Genomic DNA, 11,139 nt, shown 5'->3' with positions numbered 1-11,139 from the left:
GAAACAGAAGAATTCAATCTTAAAAATGACTTTAAGAAGATGATAGAGGCCCTTAAAGAAGAAATAAAAAAATTCCCTTAAAGGGGAAATAAAAATTTCTCTTAAAGAGGAAATAAACTCCATTAAAGAGGAAATAAAAACTTCCCTTAAAGAGGAAATGAAAAACTCCATTAAAGAAGAAATAAAAAAACTCCCTTAAAGACATGGAAGAAAAAACGAACAAAAAATGAGAAGAAATAAAGAAAGCCAAGGAAAAGCAATTAAACCAATGAAAGAAACATTCCAAGATCTGAAAAATGAATTTGAGACAGTAAAGAAAACACATGCTGAGGGAATGCTGGAAATAGACATCCTGAATATACAAACAGGAACTACAGAGATAAGCATAACCAACCGATTGCAAGAGATGGAACAGAGAATCTCTGACCCTGAAGACACAATAGAGAAAATAGATTCATAGGCAAAGAAAACACTAAAGACAAAAAAGTCGTAACACAAAACGTCCAAGAAATTTAGGACACTGTGAATAGACCAAAACTAAGAATAATAGGGATAGAAGAAGGAGAAGAATACCAAGTCAAAGGCCCAGAAAATATATTCAACAAAATCATAGAAGAAAACTTTCGTAACCTAAAGAAAGAAATACCTATGAAGATAGAAGAAGCTTACAGAACACCAAATAGACTGGATCCAAAGAAAAAGTCCCCTCGCCACATAATGATCAAAACACTAAACACACACAGAACAAAGAAAAAATATTAAGAGCCACAAAGGAAAAAGACCAAGTAACATATAAAGGCAAACCCATCAAAATAACACCAGACTTCTCAATAGAGACTATGAAAGCTAGAAGGTCATGGACAAATCTTATGCAGACACTAAGAGACCAGAGATGCCAACCCAGACTATTATACCCAGCAAAACTCTCAATCACCATAGGCGGAGTAAACAAAATATTCCAGGATAAAACCAGATTTAATCAATACCTGTTCAGAAACCCAGCCCTACAGAAAGCAGTAGATGGGAAAAATCCAACCCAAAGAAGCTAAACACCTCCATGAAAAACCAAGCAATAGATAATCCCACACCAACATACACCAAAGAAGGACAACACAAAACAACCACAAAAAAATAACAGGAATTAACAATCACTGGTCATTAATATCCATCAATATCCATGGTCTCACCTCACCTATAAAAAGACACAGGCTAACAGAATGGATAAGAATACAGGACCCATCCATCTGCTGCATACAAGAAACACACTTTAACTTCAAAGACAGACACTACCTCCAAGTAAAGGGCTCGGGAAAAGCTTTCCAAGCAAATGGACCTAAGAAACAAGCTGGTGTAGCTATCCTAATATCTAATAAAATAGATTTCAAACTAAAATCAATCAAAAGAGATCAGGATGGACATTACATATTGATCACAGGAAAAATCCACCAAGATGAAGTCTCGATTCCAAACAGTTATGCTCCAAATACAAAAGCACACACATTCATAAAAGAAACACTACTACAGTTTAAAATGCACATCAAACCCCACACATTAGTAGTGGGAGATTTTAACACACCACTCTCACCAAAAGACAGATCTACCAGACTGAAACTTAACAAAGAAATAAAGGACCCAACGCATGTTATGACTCAAATGGACTTAATAGGTATCTACAGAACATTCCATCCTAACACAAGAGAATATACCTTCTTCTCAGCACCCCATGGAACCTTCTCAAAAATTGACCACATGCTTGGCCACAAAACAAATCTCAAAAGACACAAAAAAATTGGAATAATCTCCTGTATCTTATCAGACCACCAGGCCTTAAAGGTAGACCTCAACAACAACAAAAATTATAGAAAACCCACAAACTCATGAAAACTGAATAATGCCCACATGAAACATCAATGGGTCAAGGAAGAAATAAAGAAAGAAATTAAAGATTCCCTAGAATTTAATGAAAATGAAAGTACAACATACCCAAACTTATGAGACACTATGAAAGTAGTGCTAAGAGGAAAATTCATAGCTCTAAATGAACACCTAAAGAAGATGGAGCAATCCCATACCAATGAATTAACAGCACAACTGAAAGCTCTAGAACAAAAAGAAACAAACTCACCTGGGAGAAATAGACACCAGGAAACAATCAAATTCAGGGCTGAAATCAATGAAATAGAAAACAAGAGAACAATACAAAAAATCAATGAAACAAGAGTTGGTTCTTGAAAAAATCAACAAGATAGACAAATCCCTAGCCAAATTAACCAAAAGGCAAAGAGAGAGCACCCAAATTAACAAAATCAGAAATGAAAAAGGAGACATAACAACAGACAAGGAGGAAGTCCAGAGAATCATCAGATCATACTTCAAAAACCTGTACTCCACAAAAATGGAAAACCAGGGAGAAATGGACAATTTTCTGGATAAATACCACATACCAAAATTAAATCAAGACCAGATAAACCATTTAAATAGACCAATAACCACTAAAGAAATAGAAACAGTCATCAAAAGTCTCCCAAGCAAAAAAATAGCCCACGACCTGATGGTTTCAGTGCAGAATTCTACCAGACACTCAAAGAAGAACTAATACCAATACTCTTCAAAGTGTTCCACACAATAGAAACAGAAGGAACACTACCAAACTCTTTTTATGAGGCTACAATGACCCTGATACCCAAACCACACAAAGATGCAACAAAGAATGAGAACTACAGACCAATCTCCCTCATGAACATTGATGGAAAAATACTCAACAAAATATTGACAAACCGAATCCAAGAATACATCAAAACAATTATCCATCACTTCCAAGTAGGATTCATCTCAGGGATGCAAGGATGGTTCATCATATGAAAATGTGTCAATGTAATACATCATATGAACAAACTGAAAGAAAAAAACCACATGATCATCTCATTAGATGCTGAAAAAGCCTTTGACAAAATCCAACACCCCTTCATGATAAAGGTCTTGGAAAGATCAGGAATACAAGGAACATTCCTAAATATAATAAAGGCAATTTATAGCAAGCCAGCAGCAAACATCAAATTAAATGGAGAGAAACTCAAAGCGATACCACTAAATTCAGGAACAAGACAAGGCTGTCCACTCTCCCCATATTTATTCAATGTAGTACTAGAAGTTCTAGCTAGAGCAATAAGACAACAAAAGGAGATCAAAGGGATACAAATTGACAAGGAAGAAGTCAAACTTTCACTATTTGCAGATGATATGATAGTATACATAAGTGACCCGAAAAACTCTACCAGGCAACTCCTACAGCTGAGAAACTCCTTCAGTAAAGTTGCAGGATACAAGATCAACTCAAAAAAAATCAGTAGCCCTCCTATACACAAATGATAAAAGGGCTGAGAAAGAAGTCAGTGGAACATCACCCTTTACAATAGCCACAAATAATATAAAATACCTTGGGGTAACACTAACTAAACAAGTGAAGGACCTTTTTAATAAGAACTTTAAATCTCTAAAGAAGGAAATTGAAGAAGAAATCAGAAAATGGAAGGATCTCCCATGCTCTTGGATAGATAGGATTAACATAGTAAAAATGGCAATCTTACCAAAAGCAATCTACAGATTCAATGCAATCCCCATCAAAATCCCAACACAATTCTTCACAGACTTGGAAAGAAAAATACTCAGCTTCATATGGAAAAACAAAAGACCCAGGATAGCTAAAAGAATCCTATACGATAAAGCAACCTTTGGAGGCATCACCATCCCTGACCTCAAACTCTACTATAGAGGTATAGTAATAAAAACAGTTTGGTACTGGTATAAAAACTGACATACGGACCAAGGGAATCGAATTGAAGACCCTGACATTAATCCATGCACATATGAACACCTGGTCTTTTATGAAGGAGCCAAAACTATACAATGGAAAAAAGAAAGTATCTTTTTCTCTAAGCCTTCATTGCTATCTTTGAAAGCAGATTCCAGAGAGAGAATCTTTTTTCTCTAAGCCTTCATTGCTATCTTTTAAAGCCTGTATCAGTCCCAATAATGACTCATCTTTGTTCTTAAACCAGTGTTTGAACACTGTGTGAATTATTATGATGAATGCCAAAATGGTATAGCCCAGATATGCCTTAGGAATGTCGTATATTTCCAGGAAGATGTCATTCATCATACAGGCAAAAAGGTTTTTAAACTCTTGTGAGGTAATGTTGTCGGCCATATTACACGAATTACTCAAAATTTGTTAGTCAATTTTAAGGTGTAAAATTATCAAGTACCTTTACTTGAAACAATATGCTTACCTTTCGTGTAGTAGCACTTTTCAGCCAGCAGGTGGCGTTGGTACAGCTCCAAAACAGGGCCTGCTGGCGATCTTGGCTGGAGTCCGAGGGAGATGGCGGAAATCGGAGCTAGCACTCTCCTGCCTCTTTCGCTGGTCTGGGGCTAGGCTAGGGAATTGAGATCGGACTAGCTGCTCCCTTTTTCGGGAATGGAACTGTGTAGGTGTTCCCTGGTTGTATGGAACTTTGCAGGCGGGTTTAGGTACCCGCCAGCTAGAGAGGAGACGGCGGGAGCCGCCCAGGCCTTTGGAGTTTGGCCCACGTGAGCGCCAGATATTGGAGAAATTATTTTGGCCACTCCACGTAGTTAAAAGGATATTTATTAAATGGCATAACTCACAAATTAAGTAATGGGTAGGTCGCAGGGTCTGGGGAAGGTGTATCGCAATCCAGCGGTGTTCTCCGGAGCTCTGCACAGTCAATCTGCACCGGTCAGCGTTCCGGCACCGAGAGAACGCCCAGAGCGAGAGCTGGCCCATCTAGCTCTCGGGTCCCCAGGCGCCTCCCCTCGCCCTGCCTCGTAGGCGTGACAGTTGCCAGAGTCTCAATGGGGGTTGGAACTTCCAGAACCAAGCTGGAATGGCTACCCACTACACTAGCAGAAAGATTCAGATTGGTGTGTTTAACTTGGAGTACATGTAGAGACTATGAACCTATAAAGGGAGGCCATGGGACGGGATGAGAAAGAGATTAAAGCAGGGGGTGATAGAGTACAGTCCATATGAAGGGAGAAAAGAGAATAATGAGGAAGGTTTAAGTTGGGAGAGGATGGATGGAAGTCTAGGGTACATGGTGGCATATCAGGAGGTAGAGCTATCACCAAGAATGCTTGAAAAGCCACATAGAAACCTGTTATTTTAAAAGCTTCCTAAAGAATGTATGCTCAAAGGAGTTTAAATTGAAGTTGCCCTATGTAAGGGAATAATGCAGCTCTGAGAATCCATAGGGTATCAAACAAATAGCCTAGTGCCAAGTGTGAGAGAAACCCTACAAAGTGTGGTCATAGGCATCACAGAGACTCCTGGGTCAATTCAGGCTATTGTCATTGCTTCTAGTCATCCATCAGAACTTAACAGTCAGTCCCTACCATTGAAGACATCACACAATTTAGAGCAGGACATAAAAACAAATCAAAACAAACCCATGTGATGGTTACCTGGAAGATTCCTCCCAACTGTCTAGCTTACATAGTGCTAGAAGGTACTATGCAGGCTAGTGGGGGGGGGGAGTTATCAGCAATCTTACTGAACTGTGAAGTCTGTGGGCCACCATAATGACTGACCTAACTAGATAAGTTCATTGGTGAAAAGTTCCAGGAATGTTATGGTTGTAAACCATGGCTTTGTAATTGGAATTAAAACCCATTTCACAGAAGGACTTATGCCTGGCCTAGTATCCATGGCTGGGGAGGTCACATGCGCTAGGGGAAAACCTACTTTTCTAAAATAGGCATAGTATCAAATCACCTTCTAAATACTTATCATTACACCCACATATCGGTATAATTCGTACCATGCATCAGAGGAACTCCCTTGTGTGGCTGATGGAAAATAACTCAGAGACCTATAAGAGGACAAGGTTGAGAGAAGCAGTGATTATTGTGTGGTCATCCCTAAATAGGAGAATGATATCCCATTCTCTCCCCACCCAAGGCCCAGAGGATATTATGTACGAGGGGGTAGAAAGATTGTAAGAGCTAGAGTTTAGGAGGACTGCTGCAAAATAGTGTCTTTTATACATTACAAAGCCATTGCATTCATCAACCCACAGCAGCTGTGGTTGCCTACCTAAGACATGCACAGAATTAAGACAGTGTACATTCCTGCAGGGATTGTGAAAGGCCTCATCAGTTCCCCACTTCTAGCTTAAGAACTATTGTCACTTGATGACTTTTAGGGGAAGAGAGGTTGGTTTCTTTAGGGTGTGGCTTCTGATAGGTTTCCCAAGCTCCAGTAGATGTCCCCACAATCATGACTCTGCTGATCAAAAATATAGAGGACATGAGGTTAGGAGAGGCATGTTGGGGATCCTGAGAGAAAGTGGACCTGAAGAGTGGAGTGTAGATATAATTGAAAGATATTGTATACATGAATGAAATTACCAACAGATAAACTTGAAAAAAATAGTTGATTGTCTAGTCTGAAGTTCTGTTCCCTAAGTAATCTCAGAAGAGGCCCAGAGATTTGTTTAACATGAATTGCTAAATGGACTTTTAATTAAAAAAAAAACAGAGTCAGATATTGGGATGAAAGCTGAGAGATCAGAGGTATAGAACAAGCTAGCCACTTCTTATCACTAGGAAATCCTCATCCCAATAGAGATCTACTTCCTGAATACTCATGCCTATATACCCTTCTGTGCCCTGCCATCTTAGTTCCTTTCTCCATCTAACTACATCACTTCATATTTCTGCAGCTCTATCACTTCTTCTCTGTCTGTAGAGACCTCCATACCTTTATGGTTAAGTAGTTTTGGAATTAAAGTTGTGTGCCACCATGTCTGTCTCTGTTCCCAGTGTGACCTTCAACTCACAGAGATCCAGATGAATCTCTGCCTTCCAAATGCTAGGATTATAGGTTTGTGCTACCACTGCCTGACCGCTATATTTAATATAGTGGCTGACTTTATCCTCTGATCTCCAGTCAAGCTTTATTTGTTAGAGCACAAATACAATATCACCACGGATTTGTGGCTATACTTCCTGTAGAGTGGAAAGAACGTCAGTATAATTCACAGAAGATTTGTAAGTTAGTCTTAAGTTATATTAGTAGAAATTCCAAAATTAACCAATTATATTCAATGAAATCTCCTCAGTGACATTAAGATAAATGCCTATTTGGACTCTCCACTCAATATGAATGTGACAAAGGGCTTACAATGTGTCTCTGTTCTATGTGCCTGCTCTAAATATGTCAAATTCCTGATAATATGTACTATGCAGATTATTTTATCTTTTGTTTAGTTCTAATGATTGTTTAGTTGCATTTATTTATAGAGTTTAGTGTGATATTTTGGCACAGGTATTTAAATATCATGTTTCATTATGAAATCAAGGTAATTCACACTCTCTTACCAAACCTTTGCATTTCTGTGCTGCGAACCTTAAATTTTTCCTTCTCTTGTTTTTTTAAATATATAGAATTTATTTTAGACTATAGTTATACTTTTTTGCTCTATAACACTATAATGAATTCCTTTCTCTGTTGTGTCTTAGTCCTTATTATCCCATCAATGATAATGTGTTTTTAAATGTCAATATCGGTGATCCAAAATGGAATTCTGTGTGCATTATGTAAGCTATTTTTTGTAAGAAATATTTATCAATCATTTACCAAGTGGAAAAATACAATGGTGGGTGCTTTAAGAAAGATGCGAGGGCTGATATCAAGAATATATAAAGAACTCAAGAAATTATACATCAAAATGCCCAACAGTTCAATTAAGAAAATTGCTATAGAGCTAAACAGAATTCTCAACAGAGGAAGCTCAAATGGCCGAAAGACATTTAACAAATTGCTCAACATCCCTAATCATCAGAGAAATGCAAATCAAAATGACTCTGAGATACCAGCTTACAGGCGTCAGAAGGGCTAAGATCAAAAACACTGAAGACAGCTTATGCTGGAGAGGATGTGGAGCAAGGGGAACTCTCCTCCACTGTTGGTGGGAATGTAAGATTGTACCGCCACTTTGGAAATCAATATGGCCCTTTCTCATAAAATTTGGAATCAATCTTCTCCAAGACCTAGTTTTACCACTCTAGGGCATGTTTCCAAGGAATGTTCAATCATACCACAAGGGCACATGCTCAGCTATGTTCATAGCAGCTTTATTTGTAACAGCTAGAACCTGGAAACAACCTAGATGCCCTTCCACCAAAGAATGGATAAATAAAATGTGGTACATATACACAATGGAATACTAGTAAGCAGAGAAAAAAACAATGACATCATGAGGTTTGCAGGCAAATGGATGCTTCAAAAACAAAACAAAACAAAACCACTAGACCAGAGGTGAGTATCCGGGCCCAACCCGGACCCCATCCCTGAGCACCAGCCACTCCGGGAAGACCTGCCCAACTTGGCCCCAGGTTCTGGCCCCTGGGTAGGTCCCCTTCTAGCCCCACTGGGAAGGATTCCCTTCTCCAAGGCCCCCAGCAGACCCTCATCTCCACGCCCTGCGCCCACACACATATGCCCAAGATCCCAGCCACTTCCTGAGACTTAGAGGCCGGCCCCTAGCCCCCATCCTACCCCTGACTCCCCTTCTGGACCAGAGGTGAGTATCCAGGCCCAGCCCGGACCCCATCCCTGGGCACCAGCCACTCAGGGAAGACCTGCCCAACTTGGCCCCAGGTTCTGGTCACCAGGCAGGTCCCCTTCTAGCTCCACTGGGAAGGATCCCCTTCTCCAAGCCCCCAGCAGCCCCTGAAATCTCCATGCCCTGTCCCCACGGACATCTGCTGGAGACCCCAGCTACTTCCTGGGACTTAGAGACCAACCCCCAGCTCCCATCCTGCCCTGGACTTCCCTTCTGGACCAGAGAGGGCTCCCATCTTGCCCTGGACTTCCCTTCTGGACAAGAGCTCACATCCTGACCTGGACTGCCCTTCTGGACAAGAGCTCACATCCTGACCTGGACTGCCCTTCTGGACAAGAACACACATCCTACCCTGGATGTCCTGTCTGGACAAAAGCTCCAATCCTGCCCCAGACTTCTCATCCAGATAAGAGCTTCCATCCTGACCCGGAGTTCCCATTTGGACAAGAGAGCTTCCATCTGGACAAGAGAGAGACTTCCTGAATCTGTCAGCTCTGTCTGAACCAAGTGCACCGATAAGACCAAGAATGAACCACAAGAAGATGGGCAGACATCAAGGCAGAAGTACATACAACAAAATGAAGAGCAATACAGCATCACCAGAACCTAGCCTGCCTCCAACATCTAGTCCTGAACATCAAAAATTGGAAGAAGCAGAAGAAAACAGCCTTATGAATAACATCATGAAGAAGGTAGAGGCTTGTGTAGAAGAAAAGACAAAAAAAATGGGAAGAACACTGTAAACAACTAGAGGAAAGGGCAAACAAATTAGAGGAAAACAATAAAGTCCTGGAAGAAAACAATAATGTCCTGGAAGAAAACAATAAAGTCTTGGAAGAAAACAATAAAGTACTGGAAGAAAACAATAAAATACTGAAAGAAAATCATGAAAAAGCAATGAAAAAATAAAGGAAACAGTCCAAGACCTGAAAAGGGAAATAGAAAAAATAAAGAAGACACAAACAGAGAGAATGCTGGAAATAGAAAATCTGAGCAAAAGATCGGGAACTTCAGATGCAAGTATAACCAACAGAATGCAAGAGATGGAAGAGAGGATCTCTGGCATTGAAGATACAGTAGAAGAAATAGTTTCATCAGTCGAAGAAAACACTAAAGCCAACAAAGTCATGAACCAAAATGTCCAAGAAATTTGGGACACCATGAAGAGACCAAACCTACGAATTATAGGGATAGAAGGTGAAAAATACCAACTCAAAGGCACAGAAAATATATTCAACAAAATCATAGAAGAAAACTTTCCCAACTTAAAGAAAGAAATGCCTATGAAGATATAAGAAGCCTATAGAACACCAAACAGACTAGACCCCCCCAAAAAAATCCCCTCAACACATAATAACTAAACAACTAAATGTACAGAAAAAAGAAAGAATATTAAGTATAGCAAAGGAAAAAGGCCAAGTGACCTATAAAGGCAAACACATCAGAATAACACCCGATTTCTCAACTGAGACTTTGAAAGCCAGAAGGACCTGGACAGATGTATTGCAGACCCTAAGAGACCATGGATGTCAGCCCAGACTAATATACCCAGCAAAACTTTCAATCATCATAGACTGAATGAACAAGACATTCCAAGACAAAGCCAGATTTAAACAATACCTATTCACAAACCCAGCCCTACAGAAAGCACTAGAAGGAAAATTCCAACCGAAGGAAGTCAGATACACACTCGAAAACACAGGCAATAGATAAAGCCACAGCAGTAAACCCCAAAGAAGAGAAGTACACACACACTACCACCAAGAATAACAGGGATGAACAATCACTGGTCGTTAATATCCCTTAATATCAAGGGACTTAATTCACCGATAAAAAGACATAGGCTTACAGAATGGATAAGAAAGCAGGACCCATCTTTCTGCTGCATACTAGAAACACATCTCAAATTCAAAGACAGACACTACCTAAGAATAAAAGGCTGGGAAAAGACTTTCCAATCAAATGGTCTTAAGAAACAAGCAGGTGTAGCCATCCTGATATCCAACAAAATAGACTTCAAACTAAAATCAATCAAAAGAGATCAAGAAGGGCATTACATACTCATCACAGGAAAGATCCATCAAGATGAAGTTTCAATTCTGAACTTTTATGCCCCAAACACAAGGGCACCCACATATGTAAAAGAAACATTACTAAAGCTTAAACCACATATAAAACCCCACACATTAATAGTGGGAGATCTCAACACCCCACTTTCACCACTGGACAGATCTCCCAAATCGAAACTTAACAGAGAAATAAAGGACTTAACTAATGTCATGACCCAATTAGACCTAATAGATATCTACAGAACATTCCATCCTAACAAAAAAGAATATACCTTCTTCTCAGGACCCCATGGAACTTTCTCTAAAATCGACCACATACTTGGCCACAAAGCAAATCTCAACAGATACAAAACAATTGGAATAACCTACTGTGTTCTATCAGACCACCATGGTTTAAAGTTAGATTTCAACAACAACAAAAA

This window comes from Peromyscus maniculatus, chromosome X, assembly GCF_049852395.1.
Source record: "Peromyscus maniculatus bairdii isolate BWxNUB_F1_BW_parent chromosome X, HU_Pman_BW_mat_3.1, whole genome shotgun sequence".
NCBI lineage: Eukaryota > Metazoa > Chordata > Mammalia > Rodentia > Cricetidae > Peromyscus > Peromyscus maniculatus.
Note: the sequence above shows the minus strand (reverse complement) of the source record.